The 22,785-nt window shown below is 45.0% G+C and overlaps 1 non-coding gene and 1 pseudogene across 1 annotated transcript; one reads left to right on the top strand and one right to left on the bottom strand.

The window, feature by feature from the left end:
- The window catches only part of LOC144673220 (uncharacterized), a 48,370-nt pseudogene extending 25,761 nt beyond the window's left edge, over positions 1-22,609 (bottom strand).
- trnas-gga (transfer RNA serine (anticodon GGA)) lies at positions 17,771-17,852 on the top strand. Its single transcript has one exon. It is a non-coding gene; the product is annotated as a tRNA-Ser (tRNA).
- Positions 22,610-22,785: the final 176 nt, after the last annotated feature.

The following is a 22,785-nucleotide window of genomic DNA, read 5'->3' on the forward strand; positions in this document are numbered from 1 at the left end:
CTATGGATCCTGAGCTTCAAGCCATTACCAGTTACATTCTCCACCCACTCCCTATCTGACCTCTCTGTCCTCAGCCTCCTGCATTATTCCAATGAATCTTAATGGAAGCTGGAGGAACAGCAGCTCATCTTTGATTAGAGACTTTACAACCTTCCAGGCTCAACATTCATTTCAACAATTTCAGATCATAACTACCACTCCCATTTTTTTCATACAGTAGGTGTTGGTGATGATTCTGCTGTCACCATTTGTACTTCCTCTGGGCCTATTTTTTGTTTCTCCTCTTGTCCCATTAGTCGATTTCCTTGTCTCTAATGTTGCCTTGCATTATCCTCCCGTTTGTCATTTAATCGCTCCAGCCTTCCATCCTATCACAAGACCGTTTGTTCTTTCCCCCTCTCGCTCTCTCTTTTTACTGACTCTGTATTTGTTTGTAAACTATTGAATCTCTAAATTCTTCCAGTTTGGTTAAAATGTCACCAGCCTGAAACATTCACTCTGTTTCTATCTCCATAGAAGCTGTTGCCCTGCTGAGTGTTTCCAATGTTTTCTGTTTTGAGGTCGGATTTCCAGTACCTGCAGTATCTTCTTTTTGGATCACAGTGGATCAGTTTTCTGAATTATCGTTCCCTGTTTAGAGGTGAAGAAGGAGCTTTTGAAGAATGAGACAATAACTGTCCCCCTGTTCGACATGAAACTAAACTCACTGTTAATTCCTCCTCCGTAACAATTGTAAACACAAAGCTTCCAGCTGGGATTGAACCGGGGACTTTCTCATGTAAAGTAAAGGTGATAATCAGTGCACTAGGGAAATGAGTGTGAATCCCCCCCGGACAGAGGGGAACTGACCATCCATCTCTAGCTCTAATTCCCAAACAGAAAATGCTGCCAAGAATCAGCAAGTCAGGCTGAGTCTGCGGCCGCTCTCACCATTTGAAACCGTCACAATGCCCGGCTGATTGAAGGAAGCTCCGGACCAATAGAAAGAGCCGGAGGACCAAACGGGAGCGGCTGGTCCTCCAACCAATCGGAGTGAATGAGGGGCGGGGCCGGGCTGGGAATGAAGCATGCGCAGTATGAGTAATGGCGATTGAGAGATGGATCTTTCTGTGAACCACAATCTGTGAGTGGGTGAATGGCGGGGCGGAGGGAGCGATGGGTCCGCCAGGTGGGCGGAGAGGCTTCGCAAATATGTTGTATAAGCAGCAAACCCCGAGAATGATGACAGGGAGACCGTCACCTGTTTGTAGCGAGCGAGGCCGCAGCTTTTTCACAGTTACCGACGCGGGGCAGGTGGTCGCCATCTTTGTTGGAGGCAATGTACATCAGGGCGCATGCGCGGCCGCCATCTTTGTAGGGGGCAATGTTTTGGGAATCTTTTCAATGATGACACAATGGGAACAACTTGTCCATCAAACTGCTTCACGCTTTGAGTTACAATGTCTTATTGTTGAGGCGGAACAACGGTATATGTCCAAGTCAGTGACAATAATTTACAATGTGCCTGTAACATAATAAAACTTCACAAGGCATTTCACAGAAATGTTGAGACTGAGCCACATAAGGAGATATTAGGGCAGGTGACCAAAGGCTTGGTCAGAGAGGTAGGTTTTAAGGAGTATCTTAAAGGGGAGAAAGTGAGGTGGAGAAGTTTAAAGAAGAAATTCCAGAGCTTGAGGCCTAGACAAATGAAAGAACGGTCACCAATGGTGGAGCGATTAAAATCAGGTATGTTCAAGAGGCTGGAATTAGATAAGTGTCGATATCTCGGAGGAGTGTGTGGCTGGAGGGGGTTACAGAGATAGAGATGATTACAGCCATGGAGGAAAACAAGGATGAGAATTCGATAAGGTGCTTCTAAAACAGGGATCTTTGTAGGTCAGTGAGCACAGAGGTGATTGGTGAACAAGACTTGGTGCAAGTAAGCACATGGGCAGCAGAGTTTTGGATGACTTGAAGATTACAGGGAGATTGAATGTAGGAGGCCAGCCGGCCAGGAGTGCATTAGGATAGTAAAGTCTAGAGGTAACAAAGAAATGGATGAGAGTTTCAGCAGCAGATGAGCTGATACTGGGGTGGAGTCAGCAGATGTTACTGAGGTGGAAATAGGTGGTCTTGGTGATGATGTGGATATGTAGCTGGAAGCTCATCTTGGGGTGAAATATTTCACCATGGTTGTGAACAGTCTGGTTCAGTCTCAGACAGTTGTCAGGGAGAGGGATGGAGTCAGTGGATCGGGAGTGGAGTTTGTAGTGGGGACTGAAGACAATGGCTTCAGTCTTCCCAACATTTAACTGCAGGAAATTACTGTTCATCCAGTACTGGATGTCAGACAAGTCAGGACGGTATGTGACTTGGAGAGCAACTTGGAGGTGATGGTGTTCACATACACCTGCTACCCTGGTCCTTCTCAGGGGTAGAGGTTGAAGGTTTGGGAGATTCTGTCAATGCTCTGGTTGTGTTGCAGATGTTTGAAATGTTTCCCCTTCCATCTTTCTCTCTCTCTCTCTCTGTGTATCTCTCTTTTTTTTTATTCGTTTAGGAGGGAACGATGGATCCTGCAGTGGGATGGATGTGGGCTTCACTGGCTGGGCCAGCATTTCTTGCCCATCCCCAGTTGCACTTGAGAAGCTGTTGGTGAGCTGCCTTCTTGAACCACTGCAGTCCATGTGGTGTAGGTACACCCACAGTGCACTTAGGAAGGGAGTTCCAGGATTTTGGCCCAGCAACAGTAAAGGAATGGTGATATGTCTCCAAGTCAGGGTGGTGAGTGAATTGGAGGGGAATTTCCAGGCGGTGGTGTTCCCATCTATCTGCTGCTCTTGTCCTTCTAGATGGTAGTGGTCGTGGGTGTGAAAGTTGCTGTCTAAGGAGCTTCGTTGAATTCCTGCAGTGCATCTAGCAGATGGTACACACTTCTGCTACTGTGCGAAGGTGGTAGAGGGAGTGAATGTTTGTGGATGTGGTGCCAATCAAGCAGGCTGCTTTGTCTGGAATGGTGTCAAGCTTCTTGAGTGTTGTGGGAACTGCACTCATTCAGGCAAGTGGAGAATATTCCAACACACTCCTGACTTGTACCTTGAGGATGGTGGACAGGCTTTGGGGAGTCAGGAGGTGAGTTGCTCATCGCGTGATTCCTAGCCTCTGATCTGCTCTTGTAGCCACAGTATTTATATGGCTAGTCCAGTTCAGTTTCTGGTCAATGGTAACCCCCAGGATGTTGATAGTCGGGGATTCAGTGATGGTAATGCCATTGAATGTCAAGGGGCGATGGTTGGATTCTCTCGAGTTGGAGATGGTCATTGCCTGACACTTGTGTGGTGCAAATGTAACTTGCCACTTGTCAGCCCAAGCCTGGATATTGCCCAGGTCTTGTTGCATTTGGACATGGGCTGCTTCAGTATCTGAGGAGTTACGAATGGTGCTGAACATTGTGCAATCATCAGCGAACATCCCCACTTCTGACCTTATGATGGAAGGAAGGTCATTGATGAAACGGCTGTTATTATAAGAAAACATGCGATCTTGTGAGTATATAAAGAGTATAATTTGCAAAGCTAAATAAATCCCGAAAAGATAACTCGTTCTGATCTCTATATGAGAATCCAAAGTTTAAACTTTCCTTGTTATGGATATAAGAATTCTACAGTCAGTAAGGATATCCATCAAATATGAAAGTAATATTTCCTTAACCTCCAGAATGTGAGATTCACTCCGTTCAGAACAGTTCTGAAGTCAATCGACGAGAACCTGATGAATCCCCCTGACAAATCTAAAGATTCAAGTTTGGGTTGAGATATTTATAATGAATTTTGGGGTTGTATAGTTAATGGTATAAGATGCCCATTTGATCACTAACAGACCACCTCTAATTAGTATTCTATATTTGGTGAAAGGACCACCTATTATAATGAGGGTGCCCATTCAATTTCTAGGAAATGTTATTTTGAAATAATTCCTGAAAACTGGACTTCCCGTAAAAGTCTTGTTGGTCAATGTTGCTGAGTCAAGGTATTGAGATAATGAAAATTGGGGCTGAGTATTTCATTTCTCTGTTTTGGGGTTTTAATTATCAGAGCCAGTATTTTAGCTTGTGTCAGTGTCATAGCAAGAACCATGAAATCCCATTTTTTTAGGTGTGTGTATTTCTCATCAGTAAACTCACCTTTGTTGTGAGGGGATTTAACCTCGCTACTTTTACGAACTAGTTTTGACCTCTGTTAAATTATGTTTCACTGTGAATTTACCCAGAGTAACCTTCAACAAAAGATTCCTGTATTAATTCCATATTATTTGACCATTATTCCCTCAAGCCCTTCCCTGAAGGACACGAGTGAATCAGTTGGGTTTTTATGACAATCCAGCAGTTTTCATGGTCACTTTTTCCTAGTGCCGGCCCCACAAATTCCCAGATTCATTCAGCTCAATTTCACAACCTGCCTTTGTGTTTTTGTGGGTTCTCTCTCACTCCATTTTTTCTGTTTTAACTCAATTTCACAGGGCATTAGAAGGGGAGGATTTGCAGCCAGGAAACTGAAACCAAACATCACATCAGGATCTGACGGAGTCACCCAATTTATTGTAACCTGAATATCATTGGATTTTGAACATGAAAGGAAAAAGCACCGTTCACAGTGGGGAGAAACCGTACACGTGTTCTGTGTGTGGACGAGGCTTCAGTCAATCATCTGGCCTTTCGAGACACAAGCAGAGTCACACTGGGGAGAAACCGTGGAAATGTGGAGAGTGTGGGAAGGGATTCGGTTCCCCGTGTGAGCTGGAAGCTCATCAGCACAGTCACACTGGGGAGAGGCCGTTCATCTGCTCCGAGTGTGGGAAGGGATTTACTGATTCAACCCACCTGCTGATACACCAACGAGTTCACACTGAGGAGAGACCATTTAAATGCCCAGACTGCGGGAAGGGCTTTAAAAGTTCTGGGAACCTGATTCGCCATCAACAGATTCACACTGACAAGAGACCGTTCAGGTGCTCTCACTGTGGGACTGGGTTCAAAACATCATCTGAACTCACTGTACACTGGCGCAGTCACACTGGGGAGAAGCCGTTCACCTGCTCTGAGTGTGCAAAGGGATTTACTCAATCATCCAATCTTCTGAGACATGAGTGTGTTCACACTGGGGAGAGACCATTCACCTGCTCCACGTGTGGGAAAGGATTCACTCAGTCATCCGCCCTGCTCAGACAGCAGCGAGTTCACAAGTAACTACAGTGATTGGATTTTGCTATTAATCACATCCATGACTGAGCCATGTTCATTCGGGCCTGTTTCTGCTGATGTTAATAAACTCCAGCCCAGTTATAGGGGTTCATATTTTGGATAAAAGTCAAATGAATCAGCTTTGTGCTCAACACCCAGTTTGTCGAATCTTTGTATTATCTCCAAAACAAGTTAGTTCCTTTTGAAGTTCTCCCCCACTCCCCTCTCTCCTCCATCCTCACCTCTAACAGCAAGTGTGAGGAGCTCATGGAGCTTCTTTGTCACTGACATTGAGACAATCCGATCAGCTGCCTCTGCTGCTTCCCTCCCTTCCACTAACCCACCGGGATAAACTGTCTCTAAAGTTCCTCTCAGGTCTCAAAACTGTCTGGTCCCTGAACCCACATCTTCCTTTAGTTTCTCTCCCATCTCCCCTCCTGCCCTCTCAGTGCTCATCTTGTCCATGACAACCACCTCCTGCTCCATTGACCCTATTCCCACTAAACTGCTGATCACCCAACTTCCCCATATTCGCTGAGATTGTTAACAGTTCTTTCTCTCAGGTACTGTCCCTCTCTCCTTAAAATCTGTCATTCTCACCACCCCACCCCACCCCACCAAAAAACAAACCTTTGACCCCACCATCCTTGCAAATTACTGCCCCACCTCAAACGTCCCTCTCCTTGCCACACTGTTTCAACATGCTGTCACCTCCCAATTACTGCGATTCTCAGTGTGAACAGGGTGGGATGTGTTTGGAGACAGGATGTCCCAGTTCTCCACCCTGGGATTCTCAGTGTGAACAGGGTGGGATGTGTTTGGAGACAGGATGTCCCAGTTCTCCACCCTGGGATTCTCAGTGTGAACAGGATGGGATGTGTTTGGAGACAGGATTTCCCAGATCTCCACCCTGGGATTCTCAGTGTAAACAGGGCGGGATGTGTTTGGAGACAGGATGTCCCAGATCTCCACCCTGGGATTCTCAGTGTGAACAGGGCGGGATGTGTTTGGAGACAGGATGTCCCAGTTCTCCACCCTGGATTCTCAGTGTGAACAGGGTGGGATGTGTTTGGAGACAGGATGTCCCAGATCTCCACCCTGGGATTCTCAGTGTAAACAGGGTGGGATGTGTTTGGAGACAGGATGTCCCAGATCTCCACCCTGGGATTCTCAGTGTGAACAGGGTGGGATGTATTTGGAGACAGGATGTCCCAATTCTCCACCCTGGGATTCTCAGTGTGAGCAGGGTGGGATGTGTTTAGAGACAGGATGTCCCAGTTCTCCACCCTGGGATTCTCAGTGTGAACAGGGTGGGATGTGTTTGGAGACAGGATGCCCCAATTCTCCACCCTGGGATTCTCAGTGTGAACAGGGTGGGATGTGTTTGGAGACAGGATGTCCCAGATCTCCACCCTGGGATTCTCAGTGTAAACAGGGTGGGATGTGTTTGGAGACAGGATGTCCCAGATCTCCACCCTGGAATTCTCAGTGTAAACAGGGCGGGATGTGTTTGGAGACAGGATGTCCCAGATCTCCACCCTGGGATTCTCAGTGTGAACAGGGTGGGGTGTGTTTGGAGACAGGATGCCCCAATTCTCCACCCTGGGATTCTCAGTGTGAACAGGATGGGATGTGTTTGGAGATAGGATGTCCCAGTTCTCCACCCTGGGATTCTCAGAGTGAACAGGGTGGGATGTGTTTGGAGACAGGATGTCCCAGTTCTCCACCCTGGGATTCTCAGTGTGAACAGGGTGGGATGTGTTTGGAGACAGGATGCCCCAATTCTCCACCCTGGAATTCTCAGAGTGAACAGGGTGGGATGTGTTTGGAGACAGGATGTCCCAGTCCTGCTGCTGTACTCATTGTATGGTGTATATTTTATTTTACTGTAACTTACAAAATGTTCATATTCGGCTGTGTTGAATTCAACCTGACATCTACCTGCCCTATTTACTAACCTATGTGTTCACACTGAATCACTCTCAGTCCTCTTCACAATTCACCACACTCCCTATTTTCCTTCACCTTTGGTGTAGTTCAATGGAATATATCAACCTGGTATCACTGTCCATTCACATGAATCGAAAGTGTAGTGGAGGCTCTTAACTTGATAGCTTCTGGAGATATTTGTATCGTTGTTTATGAACTGTTTTGTGGATGCATTTGATAGTCTGGCCACTACTGCAGACCAATGCAGTGGGGGTAAAGTAAAGATATTTTGACAAAGACCCAGTTTGACCCTCTGATAAGATCGCCTGAAAGACCAAGAACAGCAGGTCTGGCAGCACCGGCGGAGTAGAACACAGTTGACGTTTCAAGTCCTCATGACCCTTCAACAGAATCTCCCAGTTGAGGAAATACCCGGGGAGCGGGATGATGTCACCATGTAATTGTAGATGTGTGATGATGTCACAGTGTAATTGTCGATGTGTGATGATGTCACAGACACAGAACATCTGGGTCTGTGCAAATCAGTCATCACCACACGTTATGAAGGATGTGAGGGTCCTTGAGAGGGGGCAGAGGAGATTTATCAGAATGGGTCGCGGGATGAGGGATTTTAATTGTAAGATTAAATTCAAGAAACTAAGGTTGTTCTCCTTGGAGTAAAGGAGCTTGAGGGGAGATTTGATAGAGGTGTACAGGATTATGAAAGGTAGTTAAATTAAAGCTGTTCCCATTAGCTGATTATGAAAGGATTAAGGAACAGAGATTTAAGATTTTAGGTAAGATTCACAATGTGAGGAAGAGATTTTTTACCCAGTAACTGAAAATGACCTCAATGCTTACATTCAAAGGCTGGTACTATTCAGGTCCTGGTGAATCAAGAGACTTTCAGATTTGGTCGTGATGTTTGGTTTCAGTTTCTCATCTCCCTCAAGTATCCCTTGAGTTCCTCCTCTTCTAACATCCTGTAAATGGAATTCAAAAAATCCATCACGGTCAATCCAGGATTGAAATTCAGAAAGAACAAACGTTTCTCTTGGTTTGAGTTTGCTGTGTGTAAATCCTCCCCTTCTAACCCCCTGTAAAAGGAGTTTCCAAAATCCATCCCTGTCAGTCCAGGATAGAAATGCACAACATTCTCTCCACCTGCTACCTGGACCAGGATAACCGCGCATGCGCCCTGCTGCACATGGCCCCCCTATAAAGATGGCGGCCGTTACCCCGGGCCTGGCGAAGGGAGAAATCCAGACTTTTTCGGCCCGTTCTCTGCAAATACAAGACCGGTACCTTGTTATTTGGGGTCTGAGGCCTGCACTGTGTCTTTATCAAGCCTCTCTTCCCACTCCGCTGGCTCCATTCCTCCTCACACACCCACTAACTCTGTTAGTTTTCTCCACTCGAGATTCTCTCACCAGCTCTGAGCAGCTTCAGTCACAGACCAGCACTGCGCATGCTCATGGATCCGACCGCAATGCGCATGCCCCACCACTATCAGAACCGCGCATGCGTATCGCGTTGCTGTTGTGAAGATAGGGCCTATTCTGCACCGCAGGGAATGCTGGGTGGCCGCTCCGCCATTGAAAGATCACGTTGTAGAACAGAAACCTCTGTCCTGTAATCAGAATACGATGAGTGCCATTGGGGAAAGACATAAAATTGTTGAATCAATGATACAGCGGCCAAATTGCTCCGGGGTCCACCGCAATTCTCGCCTGGATGCAGAACAAACCCCGACAGTTAGATCTGAACTCAGTGTAGTCTCAGCAGATGGGGTGAGCTAGTAACATTTCCCCCGATACATGGAACATTTAAACCGTGTCTTGCCAGCATCTCTGCTCTGATTGTGGATCAAATTTTTTGAACTTTTAAAGTTGGAGTGTTGACATGTGGGCAAACTGAATAAAGCCCTTTGCACATGTGAAGTTTCTGAATGGTCTCCCACCAGCAAGACTGTATTGCTGTGTCAGTAAATGGGATGAGAGTGAATCCCTTTCCAATTTTAACTGGTGAACAATCTGTTTACAGTGTGAGTTTACCTACACATTTTCAGCTCAGTAATGGATCTCGAAATCGACTGGTAATGGGTTCCATATTCTTAGCACCACATAAGAAAAAGGAGGAGGAGTAGGCCATTCGGCCCCTCAAGTCCGCTCCGCCGTTTAATAAGATCATGGCTGACCTGATAGTCACCTGAAATCTGTATCCCACCTATCACTGATAACCTATCACGCCGTTGCTTCCCAAGGATATATCGACCTCTGCCTTAAAAATATTCAAAAACTTTGCTTCCACAGCCTTTTCAGGAACAGAGTTCCAAAGTTTCACGACCCTCTGAGAGAAAAAAAATCGCCTCATCTCCATTTTAAATGGGTGACCCCTTGTTTTTAAACAGTGATTCCGAGTTCTAGATTATCTCACAAGAGGTAACATCCTCTCCAAATCCGCCCTGTCAAGTACCCCGAGGATCTTATATGTTTCACTGATCAGGTAAAGTACTGCAGATGCTGGTTATCTGAAATAAAAACAGAAAATGCTGGAATTCTCAGCAGATCTGGTAGTGACTGTGGAGAGAGAGACACGGTTTTCATTTCAGGTCTGTAACCTTTCATCAGAATTGTACTGCATCTGAAATGTTAATCATGCCTCTCAAACCAAAGATACTGCCAGATATAGTAAGGGAACTCAAGAAGGAAGTGAAAATCCCCTTTGAGGAATGGAATCCAATGCGAATGAAGGGTGAACTGCCCGACTGACCAGAGAAAGTCAAGGCACATTTCCCTTCTTTAAGACGCTGGAACAGTGACTCTAATGTTATCAGTGAAATTAACTGATTTGGGACATTGAAAGGATTCTCGTTACTGCACATCAGGAATTCAAACCTAATATCGGCTTCGGGACAATCAGAATACTTGGTAACAGTCAAGACAATGAAAGGCTCGAAGGGAAATGGCACCGGTTGTAGGAGAGCTGGTTCCTGGTGACATGGATGTGTCTGCAGTGGGTGGGATCAGACTGTTTCCATGTATCTGGAATGAATGTCCCACCCTTTATTTTTGAAGAGTAAAACTGATAGAGCACGATAGCTATCTGGGTAGCGGCAATCTGAAGATTGGACTCACTGACACCCTGGTTAGGATTCCATGTCAGTTAGGTTTGTGTAAGTGTCTGTGGCGCAATTGGTCAGCGTGTTTGCCTGTTAAGTGAAAGGTTGGTCATTCAAGACCACCCAGGGGGTGAAGATTTTTACTGTTTTTCCCCCTCATCACCAATCATTGCCGCACAGTTCCAGGTTGTCATTGGGTACTTGGGCTGCAAGATATCCCCAAACGGTGGCAGGTCTTTTGTTGTCCAGTGAGGTCCCACAAAAACAGCTTCTTTTTAAAATTACGTTTTCTGTCAAATACAATGAGAAAAGCTTTGGACCCACTATGTACCTTCATCTAACCCATCAGAAATTCATGAAATTATTGGAATCAAACGAACCCCTCAATTATTCTCTCTTCCTCAGCTCCACAGTGAGTGAGAAAGGGAAAAGCAGCAAAGCAGCAATATTCCGCTCCATGCTCTCCAATCACCCACTGCCAGCAGAAAGCGGCGACTGCAGCTTCAATCAGCGGGTTACTGCCCATCCCTGGGACACGAGATATTCCAACCCGGGCCAAACCTCCCAATACACCGAGCACAAGCTCAGGTAAAACACAGGTAGATTCTATCCCGGTCACTAAACGTCCGAGCAGCATTTACAGAATACCCGAATGAGTGAGTCACAAATAAAAGTCACACCAACTTTCTAAACTTATCACTGTAAAATTCCTTCATTTTATTGAAAATCTGACTGTTGTGAATCTGAAAATGAGCACCATGGGATTTGTGTTACCGAGTGACTTGTTTTCCATTGTTTGCCCGTCAGGTTTGCAATTCAAATTGTGTTGGATAATGAAGCGATTCTGATTTCAAAATGAGGACACGAAGCAGCTAAATATTAAATCCAGGAGAAAATTCCGAGGAAAATGGATCACAGTATTTGGAAGGAGGTGCAGCTCAGAAGTGGAAGATGTGAATGATGTTATTGATGACTGAGGGGAATGCATTGCAACTTTGGGGCATTTGTAGGCCGATTACGTTCCACACTTTAAAATTCCGACCAAGCTGAGGTATCAGGTAGAAAGCAGCATGTTTAACCATGTATGTTGGGATACAAAACAGTTTTTCATGTTCCTAGCTAGCTTAGTCGGCAGAGCATGAGAATGTTAATCTCTGGGTCATGGGTTCGAGCCCCATGTTGGTGCTGAAATACTTTGAAAATCTGAATAAAAGTCGTACTGTCTGGAAACATTGACCCTCGCTCCAGCTGCTGAGTTTTTCCAGCATATCCTGCTTTTGTTTCAGATTCCCATCATTCACAGTAATTTGCTTTTATCTTTTTAATTTGAAATCTTGCTGCTTAAATAAAACACCAACTGATCACTGCGGCTCCTGTGAAACTTACATGGCAGACATTCATCACTGAAAGCAACTGACACACGTCAAATTCAAAGTACTTTCATGTCGCATCTCTTTCTGCTTCTGTCTCGCCCCCAGCTCCCTCTGCCCGTCCAGCTCCCAGGTCAATTAGCTGCTTCATGCAGACACAGTCAATTCGTGGGAATGGGTAAAACTCGTGAGTAAAGAGACACCTGGATCTCATCTTCCTGGTTCTCCCAGATACTGATTACAGGAATGTGCACAGTGCCGATTATCCACAGTCACTCCCCTCCCAGTTGTTCAGCTTTTTAATTGATTTTCACACTGGGTTTCAATGTGAAGAAAGCAGAGCTGTGATAAGCTTATATTGTTCAGCAGATGTACTGCAAGAAGATACATGACGGGCCGATGATAACAGTGCTCTTTGGACGTGGTGAGCTCCAGTGAAGGATTGGCACCATGAATATGTCGCTCAATTAGTCTCGTGACAAATCTCATGCTGGAAATGACAAGAAAGTTCGCTGAATTTGTTCCGTGTTTTGGTTTCAAAAGAGCCGAATACAAGGTAAGAAAGTACATCTCGCTCGAGTGGGTTTTAAAATGGCAGAATGACCCGTGTTGTTGCTATAAAATTATAGAAAGTTACAGCACAGAAAGAGGCCATTCGGCCGGGTGTGCTGGTTTCAAAGAGCAGGAGTGATTGTTTGATCCATCAGGAGTGATATTTGTGCCGGTGCAAACAGTAGAGAGCAAAATTCGTACTTCTCCCACCCATATTTTGCCTCACACCAACATTTGTATAGTTGGTGCTTTGCAACTTTTCCTCTTCCTTCATTCCCTCACTCCATTTGAACCAAGTGTGATGTTTTCCAGCTCTGCGGCGAAACTTAAACTCTCACTTCGCTGATTCTGGTGGAGCTTTTAAACGTTTCCAATCAATGAAAAATCAACACCCATTCGAACAAATTCAGTAACTCAACATTCCCTGACCGGGAATCGAACCCGGCCACGGATGTAAAAGCGCTGAATCCTGACCAGTAGACCACCAAGGAATCTGCACTAGCAGTTTTTGATTTGGCTTATCTACGCTGCTTTTGCCTATTGTTTTTCAGTTCAGATCTCCTTCACCACAAAACTACCTGTTCAGGTTCAAGATAAACGATTTCATCAGCCAATGAAAACAACGGTTGCTGTGATCTGGAACATGAAATTGACAGTGAGGTGAAATAGCCTCAGAAGCTGCTCATGTATAACTTTCAATTTCCAAAACCCTCCACTCTATTCGCTGTTGGTCCAATGGAAGCGCCGATTCCCAGTCACTGGACATCAGGGAAACTACCAACAAGGCTTAACATTTGGATTATGGAGGCAACTTATGACATTTTCTTTTTCATTCCCGATCTCTTTCACCAGAGACAACTTTCTCCGACCAATTGGTCTGTTTGGGTTGAACACAAGTGACTTCTTCACCAATGAGAAGAACCATTGCTGATGGCTGGAACATGAAATCGGTACTTTCTTCCTTTAAGACAGTTCTTAAAGCCTCCCCCTTTGACCGAGCTTTTATACATCTGACCGAATATGTGTCTCGGTGTCACACTTTGATATATAATGCTCCTGGGGAACGTCTTATGATGTTTCATTAGGTTAAAGGCGCTTTATAAATATAAGCTGTTGTTGCAGGATATATATATATATATATAGAAAGGTTCAGTCTTTTATCTTTTTACTTTTAAAATCTTGCTGCTTGAAATCAAAAAACACCAAACTAATCACTGCGGCTCCTGTGAAACTTACAAGAATGTCATTCATCACTGAAAGTGACTGACACACATCTAATTCAAAACACTTTCATGTCGCATCTCATTCTGCTTCTGTCCCTGTCTCGCCTCCAGCTCCCTCTACCCGTCCAGCCCCCAGGTTAATTAGCTGCTTGATGCAGACACAGTCAATTCGTGGGAATGGGGAAAAGTCGTGGGTAAAGAGACACCTGGATCTCATCTTCCTGATTCTCCCAGATACTGATTACAGGAATGTGCACAGTGCCGATTATCCACAGTCACTCCCCTCCCAGTTGTTCAGCTTTTTAATTGATTTTCACACTGGGTTTCAATGTGAAGAAAGCAGAGCTGTGATAAGCTTATATGGTTCAGCAGATGTACTGCAAGAAGATACATAACAGGCTGATGATAACAGTGCTCTTTGGACGCGGTGAGCTCCAGTGAAGGATTGACACCATTAATGTGCCGTTCAATTAGTCTCGTGACAAATCTCGTGCTGGAAATGACAAGAAAACTCGCTGAATTTGTTCCTTGTTTAGGTTTCAAAAGAGCCAAATACAAGGTAAGAAAGTACATCTCGCTCGAGTGGGTTTTAAAATGGCAGAATGACCCGTGCTGTTGCTATAAAATTATAGAAAGTTACAGCACAGAAAGAGGCCATTCGGCCGGGCGTGCTGGTTTCAAAGAGCAGTAGTGATTGGTTGATCCATCAGGAGTGATATTTGTGTCAGTGCAAACAGTAGGCAGCAAAATTCGTACTTCTCCCACCCATATTTGACCTCACACCAACATTTCTGCAGTCAGTGCTTTGCACCCAGCGCTTCTCTCCTCTTCCTTCATTTCCTTTCCCCGAAGTGTGATGTTTTCCAGCTCTGAGGCAAAACTTAAAACCACACTCCTCTGATTCTGGTGGAGCTTTTAAATGCTTCCAATCAATGAATAATCAACATTCGTTCCAACAAATTGACATTCCCTGACCAGGAATCGAACCCAGGCTGCAGCGCTGAGAGTGCCAAATCCTAACCACTAGACCACCAGGGAAACTCTTTCGAGTTATCAACAATCACAGATTGCAACTCTTTCGAGTACAATCATAGTTCTTGGTTTCCGGGAGAGGGACATGAACCCCCAACCCTCTGATTCAAAGGCAAGGGTGCTATGAACTGAGCCATAGCTGACACCTCAGACCACCAGGGAAGCTGCACCAATAATTTTCGATTTCGCTTATCTACGCTGCTTTTGCCTATTGTTTTTCAGTTCAGATTTCTTTCACCTTAAAACTGCCTGTTTAGGTTCAAGATAAACGACTTCATCAGCCAATGAAAACAACGGTTGCTGTGAGCTGGAACATGAAATTGACAGTGAGGTGAAATAGTCCCACAAGCTGCTCATGTGCATCTTTCAATTTCCAAAACCCTCCACCCTATTCGCTGTTGGTCCAATGGAAGCACCGATTCCCAGTCAGTGGACATCAGGGAAACTACCAACAAGGCTTGACATTTGCATTATGGAGGCAACTTATGATATTTTCTTTTTCATTCCCGATCTCCTTCACCAGAGACAACTTTCTCTGACCAATTGGTCTGTTTGGGTTGAACACAAGTGACTTCTTCACCAATGAAAAGAACCATTGCTGATGGCTGGAATATGAAATCGGTACTTTCCTCCTTTAAGACAGTTCTTAAAGCCTCCCCCTTTGACCGAGCTTTTAGTCATCTGACCGAATATGTGGCTCGGTGTCACACTTTGTTATATAATGATCCTGGGGAACGCCTTGTGACGTTTCATTAGGTTAAAGGCGCTTTTCAATATAAGCTGTAGAAAGGATCAGTCTCCAGTTTTATCTTTCACGCTGATGCTTTCCTCGCCGACATTTTAACATGAATTCCGCACAACTAATGTGAATAAAGTTTGCGACGTTAAAAACTTTTTCACCCCCTCAGGGATCTGAGCCACATTGACAATCACAGAGGAACAGACACAGGGATATACACCGAGAGTGACAGAGGCTTAAGGAGACACACACCCAGAAAGCAAGGCTGTCACCGACTTGGCTCAGTGTTTGTTCCATTTCCGAAAGCAAATTTCCTGAATGTTGACAAATGAATGGAAATCAGAAAGTACCGACATATTTGGATGGGTTTCCTTCTAATTAGCTGATAATTAATTTTGTTAAAATCTAAAATGGTGAAAACTTTAGTCAGCAGGATTCCAACCCTTGTGTTCATATTTACAACAAACGTTAATTATCGAACTTTCGCTCACACTCAAATAAACAAGCTTGAATAATGCTCTTGCCAGGTGTCAAACCGCAGCTCCATCATATGGGAAGTGAATATGACCCCACTCGCCTCTATAAACCCTGCGCTGTAAAGATCCCAATGGAGCTGTCTGGAATGTTAAGCGGTGACGTCATGCAGCAGCACTTTGGGTCTTTGTTTTGAAGAAATGGAATTCGGCTGTTCTCATTAGGAATGCTGGAGACAGACTGATCAACAATGTCATCATCAAATGGCACAACACATTAAGAGGCCCTTACACCCATCGTGTCTATGTAAGTTTTGTACAAAGAGCTTTATAATTAACGACAATTTCCTTCTCTTTCTCCTTAACCCTGTTTCTTTTTCACTTTCAAGCCATTGTTCAATTCCCATTTGGAAACTCGGAGTTAAGAAAGCCAATACTGAAAGCTTCAGCTGGTTCCTCACCTGAGCAAATACGTCAGACTTACTCCAGGCCCTGACGTTTGCAGAGCTTTACTTTGGCCAGAAGAACAAGGCAATATAATTTGCAGGCTAACATGAATGATTTTTAAAATTCATTCATGGGATGTGGGCTTATCTGTCTGGGCCAACATTTATTGCCCATCCGAAATTGCCCTTGGGAAGGTGCTCTGCCTTCTTGAACTGCTGCAGTCCATGTGGTGTAGGTACACCCACAGTGCTGTTAGGAAGAAAGTTCCAGGATTTTGACCCAGTGACAGTGAAGGAACGGCGATATATTTCCTGGTCAGGATGGTCAGTGACTTGGAGGGGAACTTCCAGGTGCTGGTGTTCCTATCTATCTGCTGCCCTTGTCCTTCTAGCTGGGAATGGTCGTGGGTTTGGACGCTGTTGTCTAAGGAGCCTTGGTGAATTCCTGCAGTGCACCTTGTAGATGGTACACACTGCTTCTACTGCGCGTCGGTGGTGAAGAGAGTGAATGTGGATGTAACGCCAGTCAAGCAGACTGCTTTGCCCTGGATGGTGTCCATTTTCTTCAGTGTTGCGGGAGCTGCACTCACCCAGGCAAGTAGGGAGCATTCCATCACACTTCAAACTTGTGCCTTGTAGATGGTGGACAGGTTTTGGGGAGTCAGGAGGAGACTTACTCGTTGCACGACTCCTAGCCTCTGACCTGCTCTTGGAGCCACAGTGTTTGTACGGCTAGTCCAGTTCAGTTCCTGGTCAATGTTAACCCCAAGGGTGTTGATAGTGAGGGATTTGTGATGGTAATGCCATTGAACATCAGGGGGCGATTGTTAGATTCTCTCGTGTTGGAGATGGTCATTACCTGACAATTGTGTGGTGTGAATGTTACTTGCTACTTGTCAGCCCAAGCCTGGATATTATCCAGGCCTTGCTGCATTTGGACATGAACTGCTTCAGTATCTGAAGAGTCGGGTATGGCGCTGAACATTGCGCAATCATCAGCGAACATCCCCACTTCTGATCTTATGATGGAAGGAAGGTCATTGGTGAAGCAGCTGAAGATGGTTGGGCCTAGAACACTACCCTGAGGAGCTCCTGCAGTGATGTCCAGGAGCTAAGATGGCTGACCTCCAACAACCACAACCATCTCCCTTTGTGCCAGGTATGACTCCAACAAGCGGGGAGTTTTCCTCTGATTCCCATTGACTCCAGTTTTGCTAGGGTTCATTGATGCCACACTCGATCAAATGCTGCCTTGATGTCAAAGGCAGTCACTCTCATCACATCTTTGGAGTTCAGCTCTTTTGTCTATGTTTGAACCAAGGCTGTATTGAGGTCAGGAGCTGAGTGGCCCTTGCGGAACCCAAAATGGACATCAGTGAGCAGGTTGTTGCTAATTCAGTGCCGCTTGATAGCACTGTTGATGACACCTTCCATTACTTTACTGATGATGGAGAGTAGACTGATGGGGCGGTAATTGGCCAGGTTAGATCATTCTCACTCTTTCATTCCCAGATTGGTGGGAAGAACGAGGAGAGACAGGATAAATTGCAGGGTTCTGGGGAAAAGGCCAGGTAATGGCCATGACAAGATGGGCAGAAAGACCGCTTTCTCTGCTGGAACTTTTATGATTTCATACAACTAATAGTATTATAGGAGCAATTTCTGTAGTCGTGGCCGAGTGGTTAAGGCAATGGATTGGAAATCTATTGGGGTTACCCCGCGCAGGTTCGAATCCTGCTGACTATGTTTCCTGTTATTTCTGACTTTAACTGCACACAGACAGAGCTAATTGTCGTTTGAATCGAGGAAAAGTGATCCAAACGCATCCGTGGTCTCTTGTCAGCCTTGTCAGCCTTCTGCAAATCTCCAGTCGGAAATGGAAAAAAAAGAGCCAATTTGGTGACATGATTTCATCCTGTCATTTGCCTCTTCTTAGGCCCCTGTCACTCTCGGTGTATATCTCTGTTTGTTCTTGTGTGTGGGTCAATGTGGTTTAGTTCCCCGAGGAGGTGAACACATTTTTACGAGCACAAACTGTATTCACATTCGTGGTGCAACTTCACATTACAATGTTACAGTGAAAAATATCAGGATGAAAGAGACAACAGGAGTCTGTACTTCTCTATGTATGGAGTACAACAACAACTTATATTTATAAAGCTCCTTTTACCTCATGAAACGTCACAAGGCGTTCCCCAGGATCATTACATAACAAAGTATGACGCTGAGCCTCATATTCGGTCAGATGACTAACAGCTCGGTCAAAGGGGGAGGCTTTAAGAACTGTCCTAAAGGAGGACAGTATCGATTTCATGTTCCAGCTAACAGCAATGGTTCTTCTCATTGGCTGAAGGCGACACTTGTGTTCAAACGACACAGACCATTTGGTCAAAGAAACTTGCCCCTGGTAAAAGAGATCTGGAAAGGGAAAATGCCACAAGCAGCCTGCATGTGTCAAACTGCTGGGTTAATGGTCAGAATGCGGTAATTTTATCAGTACAGCCTGCGTTCGATTCCTGGTTAGGGATTTGAAACTTATTCCTCCTGGGCGAGCTGTTCAAATCAATGTGATTGATTTTCTGGTTGAAAATAACACTGTAAAGCTCTGCTAGAAATGATGGAGTGAGGGTGGAAGTTTCACATTAGAGCTGGAAATGTCAGAAGGGCAAAACTCGGAAATAAACACAGAGTCGGAGTGAGGGAGTGAAAATAAAAGAGAAGGGCTGTGATTGGTTACAAAGCGCTGACTATAGAGCTGGTGGTGCAAGGCAGAAAATTATTCCTGTATTACCCATGTCACATGCAGCTTTAATTTCCTGATTTATCCCATGCCCAACATTCCCACTACAGTTTGGTGGCCTTTAAACAACTCCCACCAATATTTGCTGCCTCTTGTTGTTTCTTAGCTCCACCCAAATTAATTCCACATATCGATCCTTCAATCTAAGATCCTCTCTCACTAATGTACCGATCTCGTTCCTTATTAACAGCGCGACCCCGCCTCGATTTCCTTTTTGTCCATTCTTCCTAAAAGTATTCAGATCAACCAATCACACTGTTCTTTGAAAGCAGCACACAGGGCCGAATGGCCTCTTTTCTTTGCTGTAACTTTCTGTCATTTTATTTTTCCTAATACCACGGTTAAGATGAACTTTCTTACCTTCCATATGATGCTTTGAATTCAAGACATTCAGCAAATTCAGCGAGTTTTCCTTTCATTTATGGCAGGGAATTTGGAACCGGACTCGTTGAGTGGCAACTAAATGTTTTCAATAGTCAGATGCTGAGTCCAAACAGGCACAGTGAGCATCAGCCTGTTATGTACATTCTTGTTGTACATCTTCTGAGCTATAAGCTGATCACAGCTCCACTTTCTGCACACTGAAAGACAGTGTGAAAATAAGCACAATTTCAAATCTTAACAACGTGCATATTTGTGATTTTCTGTGTGTGTCAATGTGGTTCAGTTTCCCATTTTTACCACCCAAACATTGGCCATGTTAGTTCTGTGGCTTCATGTTAAGGTGGTACAAGGAAAAAAAGAGCAGTTTTAAAACATTTCTCTTTTTTCTTTGAATGGAAACTGTTCAGCAACTAAAGGTCCGGATGTTACTGGGTGATGATTGAAGTTTTCACATGATCTTATTAAGTAGCTGAGAATGCTCGAGGGGCCGAATGGCCAATTCCTGATCATAATTTTTTATATTGTAATTCAGTGTCAATGTTGGTGAAGACAATGTTTGTGTCTAATCTGAATGTGGTAGCGAGGCCGAGCGGGCTCAACCTCTGGTTCAGGTTTCGATCTCTCTGGTGATTTGGGCTTTACTCCCACCGCTGCCAAACTTTCTGGTGCTTTGTTATTTGAGGCGCTTTCCAAAAATTCTCCGTGAGGTGAAGGGGCAGCTGATCTGTGCAGTGTTGTATTTCAGCTGGAAGAATGAGGGGAGACAGTGTTAATCCCAGGGGTCTGGGAAAAGGTGGGGCAATGGCACGGACTGGAAGACCTTCTTTCACTGGAACTCCCTGTATTCATTCTATTATTTTAAACACACAATAATCAGCCTTTACCCAGTTGTCCTGGCCGAGTGGTCCAGGTGGTCCACATGGTTCGAATCCTCGCAACTCCCCTTCTTCTCATTCCTGATTGACACAAACTGTCTGCATAATAAATTATCAGTCCAATTAAAAAGAAAACCACCCAAACACCCCCGTATTTCTTACATTTGTTCATCTGAAAACATTCACTACATTTGGCCCCTGAAATGGAACAATAATTGACCAAGTTGGTGACATCCTTGCTTTCTGGGTGTTTGTCTCTCCTTAGGCCTCTGTCACTCTCGGTGTATGTGTCTGTGTGTGTTCCTCTGTGTGTGTGTCAATGCGGTTCAGTTCCCCGAGGTGGTGGACACATATTCACTTCATAAACTTGACTCACATTAATTGTGCAGCTTCATATTAAAATGTCGAAGAGAAAAATATCAGGATGAAAGATGCAAGTGGAGTTTGCAATGTTTGGAAGGAGGTGCAGCTAAGAAGTGGAAGATGTGAATGATGTTATTGGTGATTGAGAGGAATGTATTGCAACCTTGGGGCTTTTGTAGGCCGATTACCTTTCACACTTTGAAATTCAGAACAAGCTGAGGCTCCAGGGAGGAAGGAACATTGATCTCCCTGAATTTTTGCATAGGGAGCAATGACTGTGCATTCCCAGCTAGCTTACCCGGTAAAGCGTGAGACTTAATCTCAGCGTCGTGGCTTCGAGCCCCACTCTGGGCGCTGCCGTTTTTTTTAAAACTTTGATGGGTGATCCCCAACTCCCCATCCCTCCAGCAGTGTCACCGCTCAAACTGAGTCTTTCTCCATCCCGCTTTGTTAATATCACAGCCGCTGGCTTCTGAATGAAAACAGCCTCGGCTTCACTGGAAGTCAAAGAGCCTCGTGCTTCGGATTTAATACTTTCACCACCACAGCCCAGGTTCAACTCCTGATCAGGAGCTAACTTTTTTCTTACCGCTGTGTGAACTGTCACAATGCACAGGAATTCCTCGTGTAAACTGTTAAAGCGAACCTGAAATTTAATGTAGGGAAGTGTGAAGTGATTCATGTTGGTCGGAAGAATGAAGAGAGGCAACATCACATAAAGTGTACCATTCTGAAGGGGCTTCTGTGTTACAGAGCCAGTGGTTAGGATCTGGAATGCATGGCCTGAGAGTGTGAGGGAGACAGATTCAATCGCGGATTTCAAAAGAGAATTGGACAGAAAATTCAGGTCTCCGGGGAAAAGACGGGGGACCATAACATTCTAACATGAAGTTGCACGAATAATGTGAATGAAGTTTGTGATGGTAAAAAAGTGTTCATCCCCACAGGGAACTGAACCACATTGACACACACAGAGGAACACACACAGACACATGCATCGAGAGTGACAGAGGCCTCAGGATCCACATACACCCAGAAAGTTAGGATGTCACCAGCTTCTCCAATTATTGTTCCATTTCAGACTGCAGATTTGGTGAATGCTTGCAGATGAACGGAAATGAAGAAATGCGGAGGAGATGCAGGAGAAACACACGGGAGTGTTTGGAAAGTTTTTATTCCATTTCACCAACAATTAATTTAATTCTGGATTCACCTAAAGTGTGGAGCAGCAGACATTGAGGATTCAAACCTACATGGGGAGAGCCCAGTAGATTTCAAACCCATTGTCTTAACCACTCATCCGCAATTACAGATCTCACATCAATTTCAATCTTGTTCATATGAAATCACAGAAAGGTTATAACAGAGAAAGAGGGAATTCGGCCCCACATATCCCCAGTCACCCTGCAATTCATACTGCGTCTCCTCGTTCTTCCTGCCAAGATGAAGATCTTAAGACATCGACGGCCGTGAGCCCATGCTCAGGTGAAGTGGCTGAAAGAACAAATCAACTGAAATTTCGAATCGAACCCACGAAGAGAACAGAGCCCAAACAAAATACCTTAACCCAGCCGGCCACGCTCCCACTATCAAAGGTAAACTAACCATTGCCTTGGGTGGTAACAGCTCCAAAATAGAACTTAACAAATAGAAGCAGGAATTGGCCATTTGCCTCTCCAGCGCCTCATAGTGTCAGAGAATCACAGCTAAGGCTACACACAGATGGAGGCAATTCAGCCTGGGTCGGAGGAACAAAGGTCTCAGGGGCAGGAGTGGGCCATTCAGCCCCTTGACCCTGCTTCACCATTCATTGAGGTCACGGCAAATCTGGTTGTGGTCTCAACTCCGCCTTCCTGCCCGCCCCCCATAACCTTTGACCCCCTTGTCTATCAAAAATCTGTCCAATTCTGCCTTGTGTAAATTCAATGACCAAACCTCTGATGAAAATAATTCCACAGGCGAATGACCCTATGAGAGGAAATAAATCTCCTTAACTCCGTCTGAAAAGGGAGATCTCTTTCTCTTCTGAAAACTAACTCACCTGGTCTCACTCCCCCGCGTTTGTCCCTGGAGACCTGCATTTTCTGTCCAATTCTCTTTTGAAATCCGCGATTGAATCTGCCTCCCCCCCACACTCTCAGGTGGTGCATTCCAGATCCTAACCACTCGCTGTGTAACAGAGAAACCCCTTTAGAATTACCGGCTTCGGGACTATCAGAATACTCAGTAACAGACAAAACACAGGGAGGCTCGAAGG

The sequence above is a fragment of the Cetorhinus maximus genome, unplaced genomic scaffold (assembly GCF_964194155.1).
Source record: "Cetorhinus maximus unplaced genomic scaffold, sCetMax3.hap1.1 HAP1_SCAFFOLD_316, whole genome shotgun sequence".
In the NCBI taxonomy this organism is placed as follows: Eukaryota; Metazoa; Chordata; class Chondrichthyes; order Lamniformes; family Cetorhinidae; genus Cetorhinus; species Cetorhinus maximus.